Here is a 16,145-nt window from a genome sequence, read left to right as displayed (position 1 = left end):
TCCCTGCCATCGGCCATACCATGCTGAATACGCCGGTTCTCGTCCGATCCCCGAAGCTAAGCAGCATTGGGCTCGGTCAGTACTTGGGAGGGAGACCACCTGGGAACACCGAGTGCTGATGGCACCCTTCTTTTTGCTTTTTTTTTTTATTGCGTGCTTCTGTGACTTAATTTTTTTTCTTTTTTTTACACTCACGTGTGGTTGGTTTTATTTACTGTTACGTTCAACTGGCGCAGCCTACTGGTAGAGCCAACGTCGAAGTGCAAAAACAATATGCAAGCCGCTAGGCGATTGTACGCGCAGTGACGGTGGTAACCGGTATAAGTAATGGTGCAAAATTTAGTCGCACAAACTGCTAACCGTTTACCTATTACACCCGTATCCAGCTCAGTGACAATCAATAACTTGGCTCATTACTAGCGCCAAACGTGGGCTGCAGCGGACGCACATCGTTGCGCTCGTCCTCTTGTTTTATTGCGAGCTCGACTCGGCAGCGACTAACCACAACAAACGGAGCAATCCACGTACACGACGTGTGCCTGTACTGTCAACGGAAAGACAGTGCCGCGTGCGTGCTGCAGCAATACGTTGCGAATGCACATAGCACGATACAGGTGCAGTCGTAAACATAGCATCCCTGCCATCGGCCATACCATGCTGAATACGCCGGTTCTCGTCCGATCCCCGAAGCTAAGCAGCATTGGGCTCGGTCAGTACTTGGGAGGGAGACCACCTGGGAACACCGAGTGCTGATGGCACCCTTCTTTTTGCTTTTTTTTTTATTGCGTGCTTCTGTGACTTAATTTTTTTTCTTTTTTTTACACTCACGTGTGGTTGGTTTTATTTACTGTTACGTTCAACTGGCGCAGCCTACTGGTAGAGCCAACGTCGAAGTGCAAAAACAATATGCAAGCCGCTAGGCGATTGTACGCGCAGTGACGGCGGTAACCGGTATAAGTAATGGTGCAAAATTTAGTCGCACAAACTGCTAACCGTTTACCTATTACACCCGTATCCAGCTCAGTGACAATCAATAACTTGGCTCATTACTAGCGCCAAACGTGGGCTGCAGCGGACGCACATCGTTGCGCTCGTCCTCTTGTTTTATTGCGAGCTCGACTCGGCAGCGACTAACCACAACAAACGGAGCAATCCACGTACACGACGTGTGCCTGTACTGTCAACGGAAAGACAGTGCCGCGTGCGTGCTGTAGCAATACGTTGCGAATGCACATAGCACGATACAGGTGCAGTCGTAAACATAGCATCCCTGCCATCGGCCGTACCATGCTGAATACGCCGGTTCTCGTCCGATCCCCGAAGCTAAGCAGCATTGGGCTCGGTCAGTACTTGGGAGGGAGACCACCTGGGAACACCGAGTGCTGATGGCACCCTTCTTTTTGCTTTTTTTTTTTATTGCGTGCTTCTGTGACTTAATTTTTTTTCTTTTTTTTACACTCACGTGTGGTTGGTTTTATTTACTGTTACGTTCAACTGGCGCAGCCTACTGGTAGAGCCAACGTCGAAGTGCAAAAACAATATGCAAGCCGCTAGGCGATTGTACGCGCAGTGACGGTGGTAACCGGTATAAGTAATGGTGCAAAATTTAGTCGCACAAACTGCTAACCGTTTACCTATTACACCCGTATCCAGCTCAGTGACAATCAATAACTTGGCTCATTACTAGCGCCAAACGTGGGCTGCAGCGGACGCACATCGTTGCGCTCGTCCTCTTGTTTTATTGCGAGCTCGACTCGGCAGCGACTAACCACAACAAACGGAGCAATCCACGTACACGACGTGTGCCTGTACTGTCAACGGAAAGACAGTGCCGCGTGCGTGCTGTAGCAATACGTTGCGAATGCACATAGCACGATACAGGTGCAGTCGTAAACATAGCATCCCTGCCATCGGCCGTACCATGCTGAATACGCCGGTTCTCGTCCGATCCCCGAAGCTAAGCAGCATTGGGCTCGGTCAGTACTTGGGAGGGAGACCACCTGGGAACACCGAGTGCTGATGGCACCCTTCTTTTTGCTTTTTTTTTTTATTGCGTGCTTCTGTGACTTAATTTTTTTTCTTTTTTTTACACTCACGTGTGGTTGGTTTTATTTACTGTTACGTTCAACTGGCGCAGCCTACTGGTAGAGCCAACGTCGAAGTGCAAAAACAATATGCAAGCCGCTAGGCGATTGTACGCGCAGTGACGGTGGTAACCGGTATAAGTAATGGTGCAAAATTTAGTCGCACAAACTGCTAACCGTTTACCTATTACACCCGTATCCAGCTCAGTGACAATCAATAACTTGGCTCATTACTAGCGCCAAACGTGGGCTGCAGCGGACGCACATCGTAGCGCTCGTCCTCTTGTTTTATTGCGAGCTCGACTCGGCAGCGACTAACCACAACAAACGGAGCAATCCACGTACACGACGTGTGCCTGTACTGTCAACGGAAAGACAGTGCCGCGTGCGTGCTGCAGCAATACGTTGCGAATGCACATAGCACGATACAGGTGCAGTCGTAAACATAGCATCCCTGCCATCGGCCATACCATGCTGAATACGCCGGTTCTCGTCCGATCCCCGAAGCTAAGCAGCATTGGGCTCGGTCAGTACTTGGGAGGGAGACCACCTGGGAACACCGAGTGCTGATGGCACCCTTCTTTTTGCTTTTTTTTTTTTTATTGCGTGCTTCTGTGACTTAATTTTTTTTCTTTTTTTTACACTCACGTGTGGTTGGTTTTATTTACTGTTACGTTCAACTGGCGCAGCCTACTGGTAGAGCCAACGTCGAAGTGCAAAAACAATATGCAAGCCGCTAGGCGATTGTACGCGCAGTGACGGTGGTAACCGGTATAAGTAATGGTGCAAAATTTAGTCGCACAAACTGCTAACCGTTTACCTATTACACCCGTATCCAGCTCAGTGACAATCAATAACTTGGCTCATTACTAGCGCCAAACGTGGGCTGCAGCGGACGCACATCGTTGCGCTCGTCCTCTTGTTTTATTGCGAGCTCGACTCGGCAGCGACTAACCACAACAAACGGAGCAATCCACGTACACGACGTGTGCCTGTACTGTCAACGGAAAGACAGTGCCGCGTGCGTGCTGCAGCAATACGTTGCGAATGCACATAGCACGATACAGGTGCAGTCGTAAACATAGCATCCCTGCCATCGGCCATACCATGCTGAATACGCCGGTTCTCGTCCGATCCCCGAAGCTAAGCAGCATTGGGCTCGGTCAGTACTTGGGAGGGAGACCACCTGGGAACACCGAGTGCTGATGGCACCCTTCTTTTTGCTTTTTTTTTTTATTGCGTGCTTCTGTGACTTAATTTTTTTTCTTTTTTTTACACTCACGTGTGGTTGGTTTTATTTACTGTTACGTTCAACTGGCGCAGCCTACTGGTAGAGCCAACGTCGAAGTGCAAAAACAATATGCAAGCCGCTAGGCGATTGTACGCGCAGTGACGGTGGTAACCGGTATAAGTAATGGTGCAAAATTTAGTCGCACAAACTGCTAACCGTTTACCTATTACACCCGTATCCAGCTCAGTGACAATCAATAACTTGGCTCATTACTAGCGCCAAACGTGGGCTGCAGCGGACGCACATCGTTGCGCTCGTCCTCTTGTTTTATTGCGAGCTCGACTCGGCAGCGACTAACCACAACAAACGGAGCAATCCACGTACACGACGTGTGCCTGTACTGTCAACGGAAAGACAGTGCCGCGTGCGTGCTGCAGCAATACGTTGCGAATGCACATAGCACGATACAGGTGCAGTCGTAAACATAGCATCCCTGCCATCGGCCATACCATGCTGAATACGCCGGTTCTCGTCCGATCCCCGAAGCTAAGCAGCATTGGGCTCGGTCAGTACTTGGGAGGGAGACCACCTGGGAACACCGAGTGCTGATGGCACCCTTCTTTTTGCTTTTTTTTTTATTGCGTGCTTCTGTGACTTAATTTTTTTTCTTTTTTTTACACTCACGTGTGGTTGGTTTTATTTACTGTTACGTTCAACTGGCGCAGCCTACTGGTAGAGCCAACGTCGAAGTGCAAAAACAATATGCAAGCCGCTAGGCGATTGTACGCGCAGTGACGGTGGTAACCGGTATAAGTAATGGTGCAAAATTTAGTCGCACAAACTGCTAACCGTTTACCTATTACACCCGTATCCAGCTCAGTGACAATCAATAACTTGGCTTATTACTAGCGCCAAACGTGGGCTGCAGCGGACGCACATCGTTGCGCTCGTCCTCTTGTTTTATTGCGAGCTCGACTCGGCAGCGACTAACCACAACAAACGGAGCAATCCACGTACACGACGTGTGCCTGTACTGTCAACGGAAAGACAGTGCCGCGTGCGTGCTGTAGCAATACGTTGCGAATGCACATAGCACGATACAGGTGCAGTCGTAAACATAGCATCCCTGCCATCGGCCGTACCATGCTGAATACGCCGGTTCTCGTCCGATCCCCGAAGCTAAGCAGCATTGGGCTCGGTCAGTACTTGGGAGGGAGACCACCTGGGAACACCGAGTGCTGATGGCACCCTTCTTTTTGCTTTTTTTTTTTATTGCGTGCTTCTGTGACTTAATTTTTTTTCTTTTTTTTACACTCACGTGTGGTTGGTTTTATTTACTGTTACGTTCAACTGGCGCAGCCTACTGGTAGAGCCAACGTCGAAGTGCAAAAACAATATGCAAGCCGCTAGGCGATTGTACGCGCAGTGACGGTGGTAACCGGTATAAGTAATGGTGCAAAATTTAGTCGCACAAACTGCTAACCGTTTACCTATTACACCCGTATCCAGCTCAGTGACAATCAATAACTTGGCTCATTACTAGCGCCAAACGTGGGCTGCAGCGGACGCACATCGTTGCGCTCGTCCTCTTGTTTTATTGCGAGCTCGACTCGGCAGCGACTAACCACAACAAACGGAGCAATCCACGTACACGACGTGTGCCTGTACTGTCAACGGAAAGACAGTGCCGCGTGCGTGCTGCAGCAATACGTTGCGAATGCACATAGCACGATACAGGTGCAGTCGTAAACATAGCATCCCTGCCATCGGCCATACCATGCTGAATACGCCGGTTCTCGTCCGATCCCCGAAGCTAAGCAGCATTGGGCTCGGTCAGTACTTGGGAGGGAGACCACCTGGGAACACCGAGTGCTGATGGCACCCTTCTTTTTGCTTTTTTTTTTTTATTGCGTGCTTCTGTGACTTAATTTTTTTTCTTTTTTTTACACTCACGTGTGGTTGGTTTTATTTACTGTTACGTTCAACTGGCGCAGCCTACTGGTAGAGCCAACGTCGAAGTGCAAAAACAATATGCAAGCCGCTAGGCGATTGTACGCGCAGTGACGGTGGTAACCGGTATAAGTAATGGTGCAAAATTTAGTCGCACAAACTGCTAACCGTTTACCTATTACACCCGTATCCAGCTCAGTGACAATCAATAACTTGGCTCATTACTAGCGCCAAACGTGGGCTGCAGCGGACGCACATCGTTGCGCTCGTCCTCTTGTTTTATTGCGAGCTCGACTCGGCAGCGACTAACCACAACAAACGGAGCAATCCACGTACACGACGTGTGCCTGTACTGTCAACGGAAAGACAGTGCCGCGTGCGTGCTGCAGCAATACGTTGCGAATGCACATAGCACGTTACAGGTGCAGTCGTAAACATAGCATCCCTGCCATCGGCCATACCATGCTGAATACGCCGGTTCTCGTCCGATCCCCGAAGCTAAGCAGCATTGGGCTCGGTCAGTACTTGGGAGGGAGACCACCTGGGAACACCGAGTGCTGATGGCACCCTTCTTTTTGCTTTTTTTTTTTTATTGCGTGCTTCTGTGACTTAATTTTTTTTCTTTTTTTTACACTCACGTGTGGTTGGTTTTATTTACTGTTACGTTCAACTGGCGCAGCCTACTGGTAGAGCCAACGTCGAAGTGCAAAAACAATATGCAAGCCGCTAGGCGATTGTACGCGCAGTGACGGTGGTAACCGGTATAAGTAATGGTGCAAAATTTAGTCGCACAAACTGCTAACCGTTTACCTATTACACCCGTATCCAGCTCAGTGACAATCAATAACTTGGCTCATTACTAGCGCCAAACGTGGGCTGCAGCGGACGCACATCGTTGCGCTCGTCCTCTTGTTTTATTGCGAGCTCGACTCGGCAGCGACTAACCACAACAAACGGAGCAATCCACGTACACGACGTGTGCCTGTACTGTCAACGGAAAGACAGTGCCGCGTGCGTGCTGTAGCAATACGTTGCGAATGCACATAGCACGATACAGGTGCAGTCGTAAACATAGCATCCCTGCCATCGGCCATACCATGCTGAATACGCCGGTTCTCGTCCGATCCCCGAAGCTAAGCAGCATTGGGCTCGGTCAGTACTTGGGAGGGAGACCACCTGGGAACACCGAGTGCTGATGGCACCCTTCTTTTTGCTTTTTTTTTATTGCGTGCTTCTGTGACTTAATTTTTTTTCTTTTTTTTACACTCACGTGTGGTTGGTTTTATTTACTGTTACGTTCAACTGGCGCAGCCTACTGGTAGAGCCAACGTCGAAGTGCAAAAACAATATGCAAGCCGCTAGGCGATTGTACGCGCAGTGACGGTGGTAACCGGTATAAGTAATGGTGCAAAATTTAGTCGCACAAACTGCTAACCGTTTACCTATTACACCCGTATCCAGCTCAGTGACAATCAATAACTTGGCTCATTACTAGCGCCAAACGTGGGCTGCAGCGGACGCACATCGTTGCGCTCGTCCTCTTGTTTTATTGCGAGCTCGACTCGGCAGCGACTAACCACAACAAACGGAGCAATCCACGTACACGACGTGTGCCTGTACTGTCAACGGAAAGACAGTGCCGCGTGCGTGCTGCAGCAATACGTTGCGAATGCACATAGCACGATACAGGTGCAGTCGTAAACATGGCATCCCTGCCATCGGCCATACCATGCTGAATACGCCGGTTCTCGTCCGATCCCCGAAGCTAAGCAGCATTGGGCTCGGTCAGTACTTGGGAGGGAGACCACCTGGGAACACCGAGTGCTGATGGCACCCTTCTTTTTGCTTTTTTTTTTTTATTGCGTGCTTCTGTGACTTAATTTTTTTTTCTTTTTTTTACACTCACGTGTGGTTGGTTTTATTTACTGTTACGTTCAACTGGCGCAGCCTACTGGTAGAGCCAACGTCGAAGTGCAAAAACAATATGCAAGCCGCTAGGCGATTGTACGCGCAGTGACGGTGGTAACCGGTATAAGTAATGGTGCAAAATTTAGTCGCACAAACTGCTAACCGTTTACCTATTACACCCGTATCCAGCTCAGTGACAATCAATAACTTGGCTCATTACTAGCGCCAAACGTGGGCTGCAGCGGACGCACATCGTTGCGCTCGTCCTCTTGTTTTATTGCGAGCTCGACTCGGCAGCGACTAACCACAACAAACGGAGCAATCCACGTACACGACGTGTGCCTGTACTGTCAACGGAAAGACAGTGCCGCGTGCGTGCTGTAGCAATACGTTGCGAATGCACATAGCACGATACAGGTGCAGTCGTAAACATAGCATCCCTGCCATCGGCCATACCATGCTGAATACGCCGGTTCTCGTCCGATCCCGGAAGCTAAGCAGCATTGGGCTCGGTCAGTACTTGGGAGGGAGACCACCTGGGAACACCGAGTGCTGATGGCACCCTTCTTTTTGCTTTTTTTTTTTATTGCGTGCTTCTGTGACTTAATTTTTTTTCTTTTTTTTACACTCACGTGTGGTTGGTTTTATTTACTGTTACGTTCAACTGGCGCAGCCTACTGGTAGAGCCAACGTCGAAGTGCAAAAACAATATGCAAGCCGCTAGGCGATTGTACGCGCAGTGACGGTGGTAACCGGTATAAGTAATGGTGCAAAATTTAGTCGCACAAACTGCTAACCGTTTACCTATTACACCCGTATCCAGCTCAGTGACAATCAATAACTTGGCTCATTACTAGCGCCAAACGTGGGCTGCAGCGGACGCACATCGTTGCGCTCGTCCTCTTGTTTTATTGCGAGCTCGACTCGGCAGCGACTAACCACAACAAACGGAGCAATCCACGTACACGACGTGTGCCTGTACTGTCAACGGAAAGACAGTGCCGCGTGCGTGCTGTAGCAATACGTTGCGAATGCACATAGCACGATACAGGTGCAGTCGTAAACATAGCATCCCTGCCATCGGCCATACCATGCTGAATACGCCGGTTCTCGTCCGATCCCCGAAGCTAAGCAGCATTGGGCTCGGTCAGTACTTGGGAGGGAGACCACCTGGGAACACCGAGTGCTGATGGCACCCTTCTTTTTGCTTTTTTTTTTTTTATTGCGTGCTTCTGTGACTTAATTTTTTTTCTTTTTTTTTACACTCACGTGTGGTTGGTTTTATTTACTGTTACGTTCAACTGGCGCAGCCTACTGGTAGAGCCAACGTCGAAGTGCAAAAACAATATGCAAGCCGCTAGGCGATTGTACGCGCAGTGACGGTGGTAACCGGTATAAGTAATGGTGCAAAATTTAGTCGCACAAACTGCTAACCGTTTACCTATTACACCCGTATCCAGCTCAGTGACAATCAATAACTTGGCTCATTACTAGCGCCAAACGTGGGCTGCAGCGGACGCACATCGTTGCGCTCGTCCTCTTGTTTTATTGCGAGCTCGACTCGGCAGCGACTAACCACAACAAACGGAGCAATCCACGTACACGACGTGTGCCTGTACTGTCAACGGAAAGACAGTGCCGCGTGCGTGCTGTAGCAATACGTTGCGAATGCACATAGCACGATACAGGTGCAGTCGTAAACATAGCATCCCTGCCATCGGCCATACCATGCTGAATACGCCGGTTCTCGTCCGATCCCCGAAGCTAAGCAGCATTGGGCTCGGTCAGTACTTGGGAGGGAGACCACCTGGGAACACCGAGTGCTGATGGCACCCTTCTTTTTGCTTTTTTTTTTTATTGCGTGCTTCTGTGACTTAATTTTTTTTCTTTTTTTTACACTCACGTGTGGTTGGTTTTATTTACTGTTACGTTCAACTGGCGCAGCCTACTGGTAGAGCCAACGTCGAAGTGCAAAAACAATATGCAAGCCGCTAGGCGATTGTACGCGCAGTGACGGTGGTAACCGGTATAAGTAATGGTGCAAAATTTAGTCGCACAAACTGCTAACCGTTTACCTATTACACCCGTATCCAGCTCAGTGACAATCAATAACTTGGCTCATTACTAGCGCCAAACGTGGGCTGCAGCGGACGCACATCGTTGCGCTCGTCCTCTTGTTTTATTGCGAGCTCGACTCGGCAGCGACTAACCACAACAAACGGAGCAATCCACGTACACGACATGTGCCTGTACTGTCAACGGAAAGACAGTGCCGCGTGCGTGCTGTAGCAATACGTTGCGAATGCACATAGCACGATACAGGTGCAGTCGTAAACATAGCATCCCTGCCATCGGCCATACCATGCTGAATACGCCGGTTCTCGTCCGATCCCCGAAGCTAAGCAGCATTGGGCTCGGTCAGTACTTGGGAGGGAGACCACCTGGGAACACCGAGTGCTGATGGCACCCTTCTTTTTGCTTTTTTTTTTTTATTGCGTGCTTCTGTGACTTAATTTTTTTTCTTTTTTTTACACTCACGTGTGGTTGGTTTTATTTACTGTTACGTTCAACTGGCGCAGCCTACTGGTAGAGCCAACGTCGAAGTGCAAAAACAATATGCAAGCCGCTAGGCGATTGTACGCGCAGTGACGGTGGTAACCGGTATAAGTAATGGTGCAAAATTTAGTCGCACAAACTGCTAACCGTTTACCTATTACACCCGTATCCAGGTCAGTGACAATCAATAACTTGGCTCATTACTAGCGCCAAACGTGGGCTGCAGCGGACGCACATCGTTGCGCTCGTCCTCTTGTTTTATTGCGAGCTCGACTCGGCAGCGACTAACCACAACAAACGGAGCAATCCACGTACACGACGTGTGCCTGTACTGTCAACGGAAAGACAGTGCCGCGTGCGTGCTGCAGCAATACGTTGCGAATGCACATAGCACGTTACAGGTGCAGTCGTAAACATAGCATCCCTGCCATCGGCCATACCATGCTGAATACGCCGGTTCTCGTCCGATCCCCGAAGCTAAGCAGCATTGGGCTCGGTCAGTACTTGGGAGGGAGACCACCTGGGAACACCGAGTGCTGATGGCACCCTTCTTTTTGCTTTTTTTTTTTTATTGCGTGCTTCTGTGACTTAATTTTTTTTCTTTTTTTTACACTCACGTGTGGTTGGTTTTATTTACTGTTACGTTCAACTGGCGCAGCCTACTGGTAGAGCCAACGTCGAAGTGCAAAAACAATATGCAAGCCGCTAGGCGATTGTACGCGCAGTGACGGTGGTAACCGGTATAAGTAATGGTGCAAAATTTAGTCGCACAAACTGCTAACCGTTTACCTATTACACCCGTATCCAGCTCAGTGACAATCAATAACTTGGCTCATTACTAGCGCCAAACGTGGGCTGCAGCGGACGCACATCGTTGCGCTCGTCCTCTTGTTTTATTGCGAGCTCGACTCGGCAGCGACTAACCACAACAAACGGAGCAATCCACGTACACGACGTGTGCCTGTACTGTCAACGGAAAGACAGTGCCGCGTGCGTGCTGTAGCAATACGTTGCGAATGCACATAGCACGATACAGGTGCAGTCGTAAACATAGCATCCCTGCCATCGGCCATACCATGCTGAATACGCCGGTTCTCGTCCGATCCCCGAAGCTAAGCAGCATTGGGCTCGGTCAGTACTTGGGAGGGAGACCACCTGGGAACACCGAGTGCTGATGGCACCCTTCTTTTTGCTTTTTTTTTTATTGCGTGCTTCTGTGACTTAATTTTTTTTCTTTTTTTTACACTCACGTGTGGTTGGTTTTATTTACTGTTACGTTCAACTGGCGCAGCCTACTGGTAGAGCCAACGTCGAAGTGCAAAAACAATATGCAAGCCGCTAGGCGATTGTACGCGCAGTGACGGTGGTAACCGGTATAAGTAATGGTGCAAAATTTAGTCGCACAAACTGCTAACCGTTTACCTATTACACCCGTATCCAGCTCAGTGACAATCAATAACTTGGCTCATTACTAGCGCCAAACGTGGGCTGCAGCGGACGCACATCGTTGCGCTCGTCCTCTTGTTTTATTGCGAGCTCGACTCGGCAGCGACTAACCACAACAAACGGAGCAATCCACGTACACGACGTGTGCCTGTACTGTCAACGGAAAGACAGTGCCGCGTGCGTGCTGCAGCAATACGTTGCGAATGCACATAGCACGATACAGGTGCAGTCGTAAACATAGCATCCCTGCCATCGGCCATACCATGCTGAATACGCCGGTTCTCGTCCGATCCCCGAAGCTAAGCAGCATTGGGCTCGGTCAGTACTTGGGAGGGAGACCACCTGGGAACACCGAGTGCTGATGGCACCCTTCTTTTTGCTTTTTTTTTTTTTATTGCGTGCTTCTGTGACTTAATTTTTTTTCTTTTTTTTACACTCACGTGTGGTTGGTTTTATTTACTGTTACGTTCAACTGGCGCAGCCTACTGGTAGAGCCAACGTCGAAGTGCAAAAACAATATGCAAGCCGCTAGGCGATTGTACGCGCAGTGACGGTGGTAACCGGTATAAGTAATGGTGCAAAATTTAGTCGCACAAACTGCTAACCGTTTACCTATTACACCCGTATCCAGCTCAGTGACAATCAATAACTTGGCTCATTACTAGCGCCAAACGTGGGCTGCAGCGGACGCACATCGTTGCGCTCGTCCTCTTGTTTTATTGCGAGCTCGACTCGGCAGCGACTAACCACAACAAACGGAGCAATCCACGTACACGACGTGTGCCTGTACTGTCAACGGAAAGACAGTGCCGCGTGCGTGCTGTAGCAATACGTTGCGAATGCACATAGCACGATACAGGTGCAGTCGTAAACATAGCATCCCTGCCATCGGCCATACCATGCTGAATACGCCGGTTCTCGTCCGATCCCGGAAGCTAAGCAGCATTGGGCTCGGTCAGTACTTGGGAGGGAGACCACCTGGGAACACCGAGTGCTGATGGCACCCTTCTTTTTGCTTTTTTTTTTTTTATTGCGTGCTTCTGTGACTTAATTTTTTTTCTTTTTTTTACACTCACGTGTGGTTGGTTTTATTTACTGTTACGTTCAACTGGCGCAGCCTACTGGTAGAGCCAACGTCGAAGTGCAAAAACAATATGCAAGCCGCTAGGCGATTGTACGCGCAGTGACGGTGGTAACCGGTATAAGTAATGGTGCAAAATTTAGTCGCACAAACTGCTAACCGTTTACCTATTACACCCGTATCCAGCTCAGTGACAATCAATAACTTGGCTCATTACTAGCGCCAAACGTGGGCTGCAGCGGACGCACATCGTTGCGCTCGTCCTCTTGTTTTATTGCGAGCTCGACTCGGCAGCGACTAACCACAACAAACGGAGCAATCCACGTACACGACGTGTGCCTGTACTGTCAACGGAAAGACAGTGCCGCGTGCGTGCTGTAGCAATACGTTGCGAATGCACATAGCACGATACAGGTGCAGTCGTAAACATAGCATCCCTGCCATCGGCCATACCATGCTGAATACGCCGGTTCTCGTCCGATCCCCGAAGCTAAGCAGCATTGGGCTCGGTCAGTACTTGGGAGGGAGACCACCTGGGAACACCGAGTGCTGATGGCACCCTTCTTTTTGCTTTTTTTTTTTTATTGCGTGCTTCTGTGACTTAATTTTTTTTCTTTTTTTTACACTCACGTGTGGTTGGTTTTATTTACTGTTACGTTCAACTGGCGCAGCCTACTGGTAGAGCCAACGTCGAAGTGCAAAAACAATATGCAAGCCGCTAGGCGATTGTACGCGCAGTGACGGTGGTAACCGGTATAAGTAATGGTGCAAAATTTAGTCGCACAAACTGCTAACCGTTTACCTATTACACCCGTATCCAGCTCAGTGACAATCAATAACTTGGCTCATTACTAGCGCCAAACGTGGGCTGCAGCGGACGCACATCGTTGCGCTCGTCCTCTTGTTTTATTGCGAGCTCGACTCGGCAGCGACTAACCACAACAAACGGAGCAATCCACGTACACGACGTGTGCCTGTACTGTCAACGGAAAGACAGTGCCGCGTGCGTGCTGCAGCAATACGTTGCGAATGCACATAGCACGTTACAGGTGCAGTCGTAAACATAGCATCCCTGCCATCGGCCATACCATGCTGAATACGCCGGTTCTCGTCCGATCCCCGAAGCTAAGCAGCATTGGGCTCGGTCAGTACTTGGGAGGGAGACCACCTGGGAACACCGAGTGCTGATGGCACCCTTCTTTTTGCTTTTTTTTTTTTATTGCGTGCTTCTGTGACTTAATTTTTTTTCTTTTTTTTACACTCACGTGTGGTTGGTTTTATTTACTGTTACGTTCAACTGGCGCAGCCTACTGGTAGAGCCAACGTCGAAGTGCAAAAACAATATGCAAGCCGCTAGGCGATTGTACGCGCAGTGACGGTGGTAACCGGTATAAGTAATGGTGCAAAATTTAGTCGCACAAACTGCTAACCGTTTACCTATTACACCCGTATCCAGCTCAGTGACAATCAATAACTTGGCTCATTACTAGCGCCAAACGTGGGCTGCAGCGGACGCACATCGTTGCGCTCGTCCTCTTGTTTTATTGCGAGCTCGACTCGGCAGCGACTAACCACAACAAACGGAGCAATCCACGTACACGACGTGTGCCTGTACTGTCAACGGAAAGACAGTGCCGCGTGCGTGCTGTAGCAATACGTTGCGAATGCACATAGCACGATACAGGTGCAGTCGTAAACATAGCATCCCTGCCATCGGCCATACCATGCTGAATACGCCGGTTCTCGTCCGATCCCCGAAGCTAAGCAGCATTGGGCTCGGTCAGTACTTGGGAGGGAGACCACCTGGGAACACCGAGTGCTGATGGCACCCTTCTTTTTGCTTTTTTTTTATTGCGTGCTTCTGTGACTTAATTTTTTTTCTTTTTTTTACACTCACGTGTGGTTGGTTTTATTTACTGTTACGTTCAACTGGCGCAGCCTACTGGTAGAGCCAACGTCGAAGTGCAAAAACAATATGCAAGCCGCTAGGCGATTGTACGCGCAGTGACGGTGGTAACCGGTATAAGTAATGGTGCAAAATTTAGTCGCACAAACTGCTAACCGTTTACCTATTACACCCGTATCCAGCTCAGTGACAATCAATAACTTGGCTCATTACTAGCGCCAAACGTGGGCTGCAGCGGACGCACATCGTTGCGCTCGTCCTCTTGTTTTATTGCGAGCTCGACTCGGCAGCGACTAACCACAACAAACGGAGCAATCCACGTACACGACGTGTGCCTGTACTGTCAACGGAAAGACAGTGCCGCGTGCGTGCTGTAGCAATACGTTGCGAATGCACATAGCACGATACAGGTGCAGTCGTAAACATAGCATCCCTGCCATCGGCCATACCATGCTGAATACGCCGGTTCTCGTCCGATCCCGGAAGCTAAGCAGCATTGGGCTCGGTCAGTACTTGGGAGGGAGACCACCTGGGAACACCGAGTGCTGATGGCACCCTTCTTTTTGCTTTTTTTTTTTTTATTGCGTGCTTCTGTGACTTAATTTTTTTTCTTTTTTTTACACTCACGTGTGGTTGGTTTTATTTACTGTTACGTTCAACTGGCGCAGCCTACTGGTAGAGCCAACGTCGAAGTGCAAAAACAATATGCAAGCCGCTAGGCGATTGTACGCGCAGTGACGGTGGTAACCGGTATAAGTAATGGTGCAAAATTTAGTCGCACAAACTGCTAACCGTTTACCTATTACACCCGTATCCAGCTCAGTGACAATCAATAACTTGGCTCATTACTAGCGCCAAACGTGGGCTGCAGCGGACGCACATCGTTGCGCTCGTCCTCTTGTTTTATTGCGAGCTCGACTCGGCAGCGACTAACCACAACAAACGGAGCAATCCACGTACACGACGTGTGCCTGTACTGTCAACGGAAAGACAGTGCCGCGTGCGTGCTGTAGCAATACGTTGCGAATGCACATAGCACGATACAGGTGCAGTCGTAAACATAGCATCCCTGCCATCGGCCATACCATGCTGAATACGCCGGTTCTCGTCCGATCCCCGAAGCTAAGCAGCATTGGGCTCGGTCAGTACTTGGGAGGGAGACCACCTGGGAACACCGAGTGCTGATGGCACCCTTCTTTTTGCTTTTTTTTTTTTTATTGCGTGCTTCTGTGACTTAATTTTTTTTCTTTTTTTTTACACTCACGTGTGGTTGGTTTTATTTACTGTTACGTTCAACTGGCGCAGCCTACTGGTAGAGCCAACGTCGAAGTGCAAAAACAATATGCAAGCCGCTAGGCGATTGTACGCGCAGTGACGGTGGTAACCGGTATAAGTAATGGTGCAAAATTTAGTCGCACAAACTGCTAACCGTTTACCTATTACACCCGTATCCAGCTCAGTGACAATCAATAACTTGGCTCATTACTAGCGCCAAACGTGGGCTGCAGCGGACGCACATCGTTGCGCTCGTCCTCTTGTTTTATTGCGAGCTCGACTCGGCAGCGACTAACCACAACAAACGGAGCAATCCACGTACACGACGTGTGCCTGTACTGTCAACGGAAAGACAGTGCCGCGTGCGTGCTGTAGCAATACGTTGCGAATGCACATAGCACGATACAGGTGCAGTCGTAAACATAGCATCCCTGCCATCGGCCATACCATGCTGAATACGCCGGTTCTCGTCCGATCCCCGAAGCTAAGCAGCATTGGGCTCGGTCAGTACTTGGGAGGGAGACCACCTGGGAACACCGAGTGCTGATGGCACCCTTCTTTTTGCTTTTTTTTTTTTATTGCGTGCTTCTGTGACTTAATTTTTTTTCTTTTTTTTACACTCACGTGTGGTTGGTTTTATTTACTGTTACGTTCAACTGGCGCAGCCTACTGGTAGAGCCAACGTCGAAGTGCAAAAACAATATGCAA

General features: G+C 49.4%; 23 non-coding genes and 3 pseudogenes across 23 annotated transcripts; all 26 read left to right on the top strand.

The window, feature by feature from the left end:
• The first annotated feature begins 5 nt into the window (after positions 1-5).
• LOC140217957 (5S ribosomal RNA) lies at positions 6-124 on the top strand. The gene has a single exon (XR_011894419.1). It is a non-coding gene; the product is annotated as a 5S ribosomal RNA (ribosomal RNA).
• Positions 125-639: 515 nt separating this feature from the next.
• LOC140217956 (5S ribosomal RNA) lies at positions 640-758 on the top strand. Its single transcript, XR_011894418.1, has one exon. It is a non-coding gene; the product is annotated as a 5S ribosomal RNA (ribosomal RNA).
• A 514-nt stretch (positions 759-1,272) lies between these two features.
• LOC140217722 (5S ribosomal RNA) lies at positions 1,273-1,391 on the top strand. Its single transcript, XR_011894309.1, has one exon. It is a non-coding gene; the product is annotated as a 5S ribosomal RNA (ribosomal RNA).
• A 515-nt stretch (positions 1,392-1,906) lies between these two features.
• LOC140217721 (5S ribosomal RNA) lies at positions 1,907-2,025 on the top strand. Its single transcript, XR_011894308.1, has one exon. It is a non-coding gene; the product is annotated as a 5S ribosomal RNA (ribosomal RNA).
• A 515-nt stretch (positions 2,026-2,540) lies between these two features.
• On the top strand, positions 2,541-2,659 carry LOC140217955 (5S ribosomal RNA). The gene has a single exon (XR_011894417.1). It is a non-coding gene; the product is annotated as a 5S ribosomal RNA (ribosomal RNA).
• A 517-nt stretch (positions 2,660-3,176) lies between these two features.
• LOC140217954 (5S ribosomal RNA) lies at positions 3,177-3,295 on the top strand. The gene has a single exon (XR_011894416.1). It is a non-coding gene; the product is annotated as a 5S ribosomal RNA (ribosomal RNA).
• Positions 3,296-3,810: 515 nt separating this feature from the next.
• Positions 3,811-3,929, top strand: LOC140217953 (5S ribosomal RNA). The gene has a single exon (XR_011894415.1). It is a non-coding gene; the product is annotated as a 5S ribosomal RNA (ribosomal RNA).
• Positions 3,930-4,443: 514 nt separating this feature from the next.
• On the top strand, positions 4,444-4,562 carry LOC140217720 (5S ribosomal RNA). The gene has a single exon (XR_011894307.1). It is a non-coding gene; the product is annotated as a 5S ribosomal RNA (ribosomal RNA).
• A 515-nt stretch (positions 4,563-5,077) lies between these two features.
• Positions 5,078-5,196, top strand: LOC140217952 (5S ribosomal RNA). The gene has a single exon (XR_011894414.1). It is a non-coding gene; the product is annotated as a 5S ribosomal RNA (ribosomal RNA).
• A 516-nt stretch (positions 5,197-5,712) lies between these two features.
• On the top strand, positions 5,713-5,831 carry LOC140217951 (5S ribosomal RNA). Its single transcript, XR_011894413.1, has one exon. It is a non-coding gene; the product is annotated as a 5S ribosomal RNA (ribosomal RNA).
• A 516-nt stretch (positions 5,832-6,347) lies between these two features.
• LOC140217950 (5S ribosomal RNA) lies at positions 6,348-6,466 on the top strand. Its single transcript, XR_011894412.1, has one exon. It is a non-coding gene; the product is annotated as a 5S ribosomal RNA (ribosomal RNA).
• A 513-nt stretch (positions 6,467-6,979) lies between these two features.
• LOC140217949 (5S ribosomal RNA) lies at positions 6,980-7,098 on the top strand. The gene has a single exon (XR_011894411.1). It is a non-coding gene; the product is annotated as a 5S ribosomal RNA (ribosomal RNA).
• A 517-nt stretch (positions 7,099-7,615) lies between these two features.
• On the top strand, positions 7,616-7,734 carry LOC140217789 (5S ribosomal RNA; annotated as a pseudogene).
• Positions 7,735-8,249: 515 nt separating this feature from the next.
• Positions 8,250-8,368, top strand: LOC140217948 (5S ribosomal RNA). Its single transcript, XR_011894410.1, has one exon. It is a non-coding gene; the product is annotated as a 5S ribosomal RNA (ribosomal RNA).
• Positions 8,369-8,886: 518 nt separating this feature from the next.
• LOC140217947 (5S ribosomal RNA) lies at positions 8,887-9,005 on the top strand. Its single transcript, XR_011894409.1, has one exon. It is a non-coding gene; the product is annotated as a 5S ribosomal RNA (ribosomal RNA).
• A 515-nt stretch (positions 9,006-9,520) lies between these two features.
• LOC140217946 (5S ribosomal RNA) lies at positions 9,521-9,639 on the top strand. The gene has a single exon (XR_011894408.1). It is a non-coding gene; the product is annotated as a 5S ribosomal RNA (ribosomal RNA).
• Positions 9,640-10,155: 516 nt separating this feature from the next.
• On the top strand, positions 10,156-10,274 carry LOC140217945 (5S ribosomal RNA). Its single transcript, XR_011894407.1, has one exon. It is a non-coding gene; the product is annotated as a 5S ribosomal RNA (ribosomal RNA).
• A 516-nt stretch (positions 10,275-10,790) lies between these two features.
• LOC140217944 (5S ribosomal RNA) lies at positions 10,791-10,909 on the top strand. Its single transcript, XR_011894406.1, has one exon. It is a non-coding gene; the product is annotated as a 5S ribosomal RNA (ribosomal RNA).
• A 514-nt stretch (positions 10,910-11,423) lies between these two features.
• LOC140217943 (5S ribosomal RNA) lies at positions 11,424-11,542 on the top strand. The gene has a single exon (XR_011894405.1). It is a non-coding gene; the product is annotated as a 5S ribosomal RNA (ribosomal RNA).
• Positions 11,543-12,059: 517 nt separating this feature from the next.
• Positions 12,060-12,178, top strand: LOC140217788 (5S ribosomal RNA; annotated as a pseudogene).
• Positions 12,179-12,695: 517 nt separating this feature from the next.
• On the top strand, positions 12,696-12,814 carry LOC140217942 (5S ribosomal RNA). Its single transcript, XR_011894404.1, has one exon. It is a non-coding gene; the product is annotated as a 5S ribosomal RNA (ribosomal RNA).
• Positions 12,815-13,330: 516 nt separating this feature from the next.
• On the top strand, positions 13,331-13,449 carry LOC140217941 (5S ribosomal RNA). The gene has a single exon (XR_011894403.1). It is a non-coding gene; the product is annotated as a 5S ribosomal RNA (ribosomal RNA).
• Positions 13,450-13,965: 516 nt separating this feature from the next.
• On the top strand, positions 13,966-14,084 carry LOC140217940 (5S ribosomal RNA). Its single transcript, XR_011894402.1, has one exon. It is a non-coding gene; the product is annotated as a 5S ribosomal RNA (ribosomal RNA).
• A 513-nt stretch (positions 14,085-14,597) lies between these two features.
• On the top strand, positions 14,598-14,716 carry LOC140217787 (5S ribosomal RNA; annotated as a pseudogene).
• Positions 14,717-15,233: 517 nt separating this feature from the next.
• On the top strand, positions 15,234-15,352 carry LOC140217939 (5S ribosomal RNA). Its single transcript, XR_011894401.1, has one exon. It is a non-coding gene; the product is annotated as a 5S ribosomal RNA (ribosomal RNA).
• Positions 15,353-15,870: 518 nt separating this feature from the next.
• Positions 15,871-15,989, top strand: LOC140217938 (5S ribosomal RNA). Its single transcript, XR_011894400.1, has one exon. It is a non-coding gene; the product is annotated as a 5S ribosomal RNA (ribosomal RNA).
• Positions 15,990-16,145: the final 156 nt, after the last annotated feature.

Source organism: Dermacentor andersoni, chromosome 4, assembly GCF_023375885.2.
Source record: "Dermacentor andersoni chromosome 4, qqDerAnde1_hic_scaffold, whole genome shotgun sequence".
Taxonomy (NCBI): Eukaryota; Metazoa; Arthropoda; class Arachnida; order Ixodida; family Ixodidae; genus Dermacentor; species Dermacentor andersoni.
The sequence above is the reverse complement of the archived record's forward strand: the minus strand, read 5'-3'. Positions and strand labels throughout refer to the sequence as shown.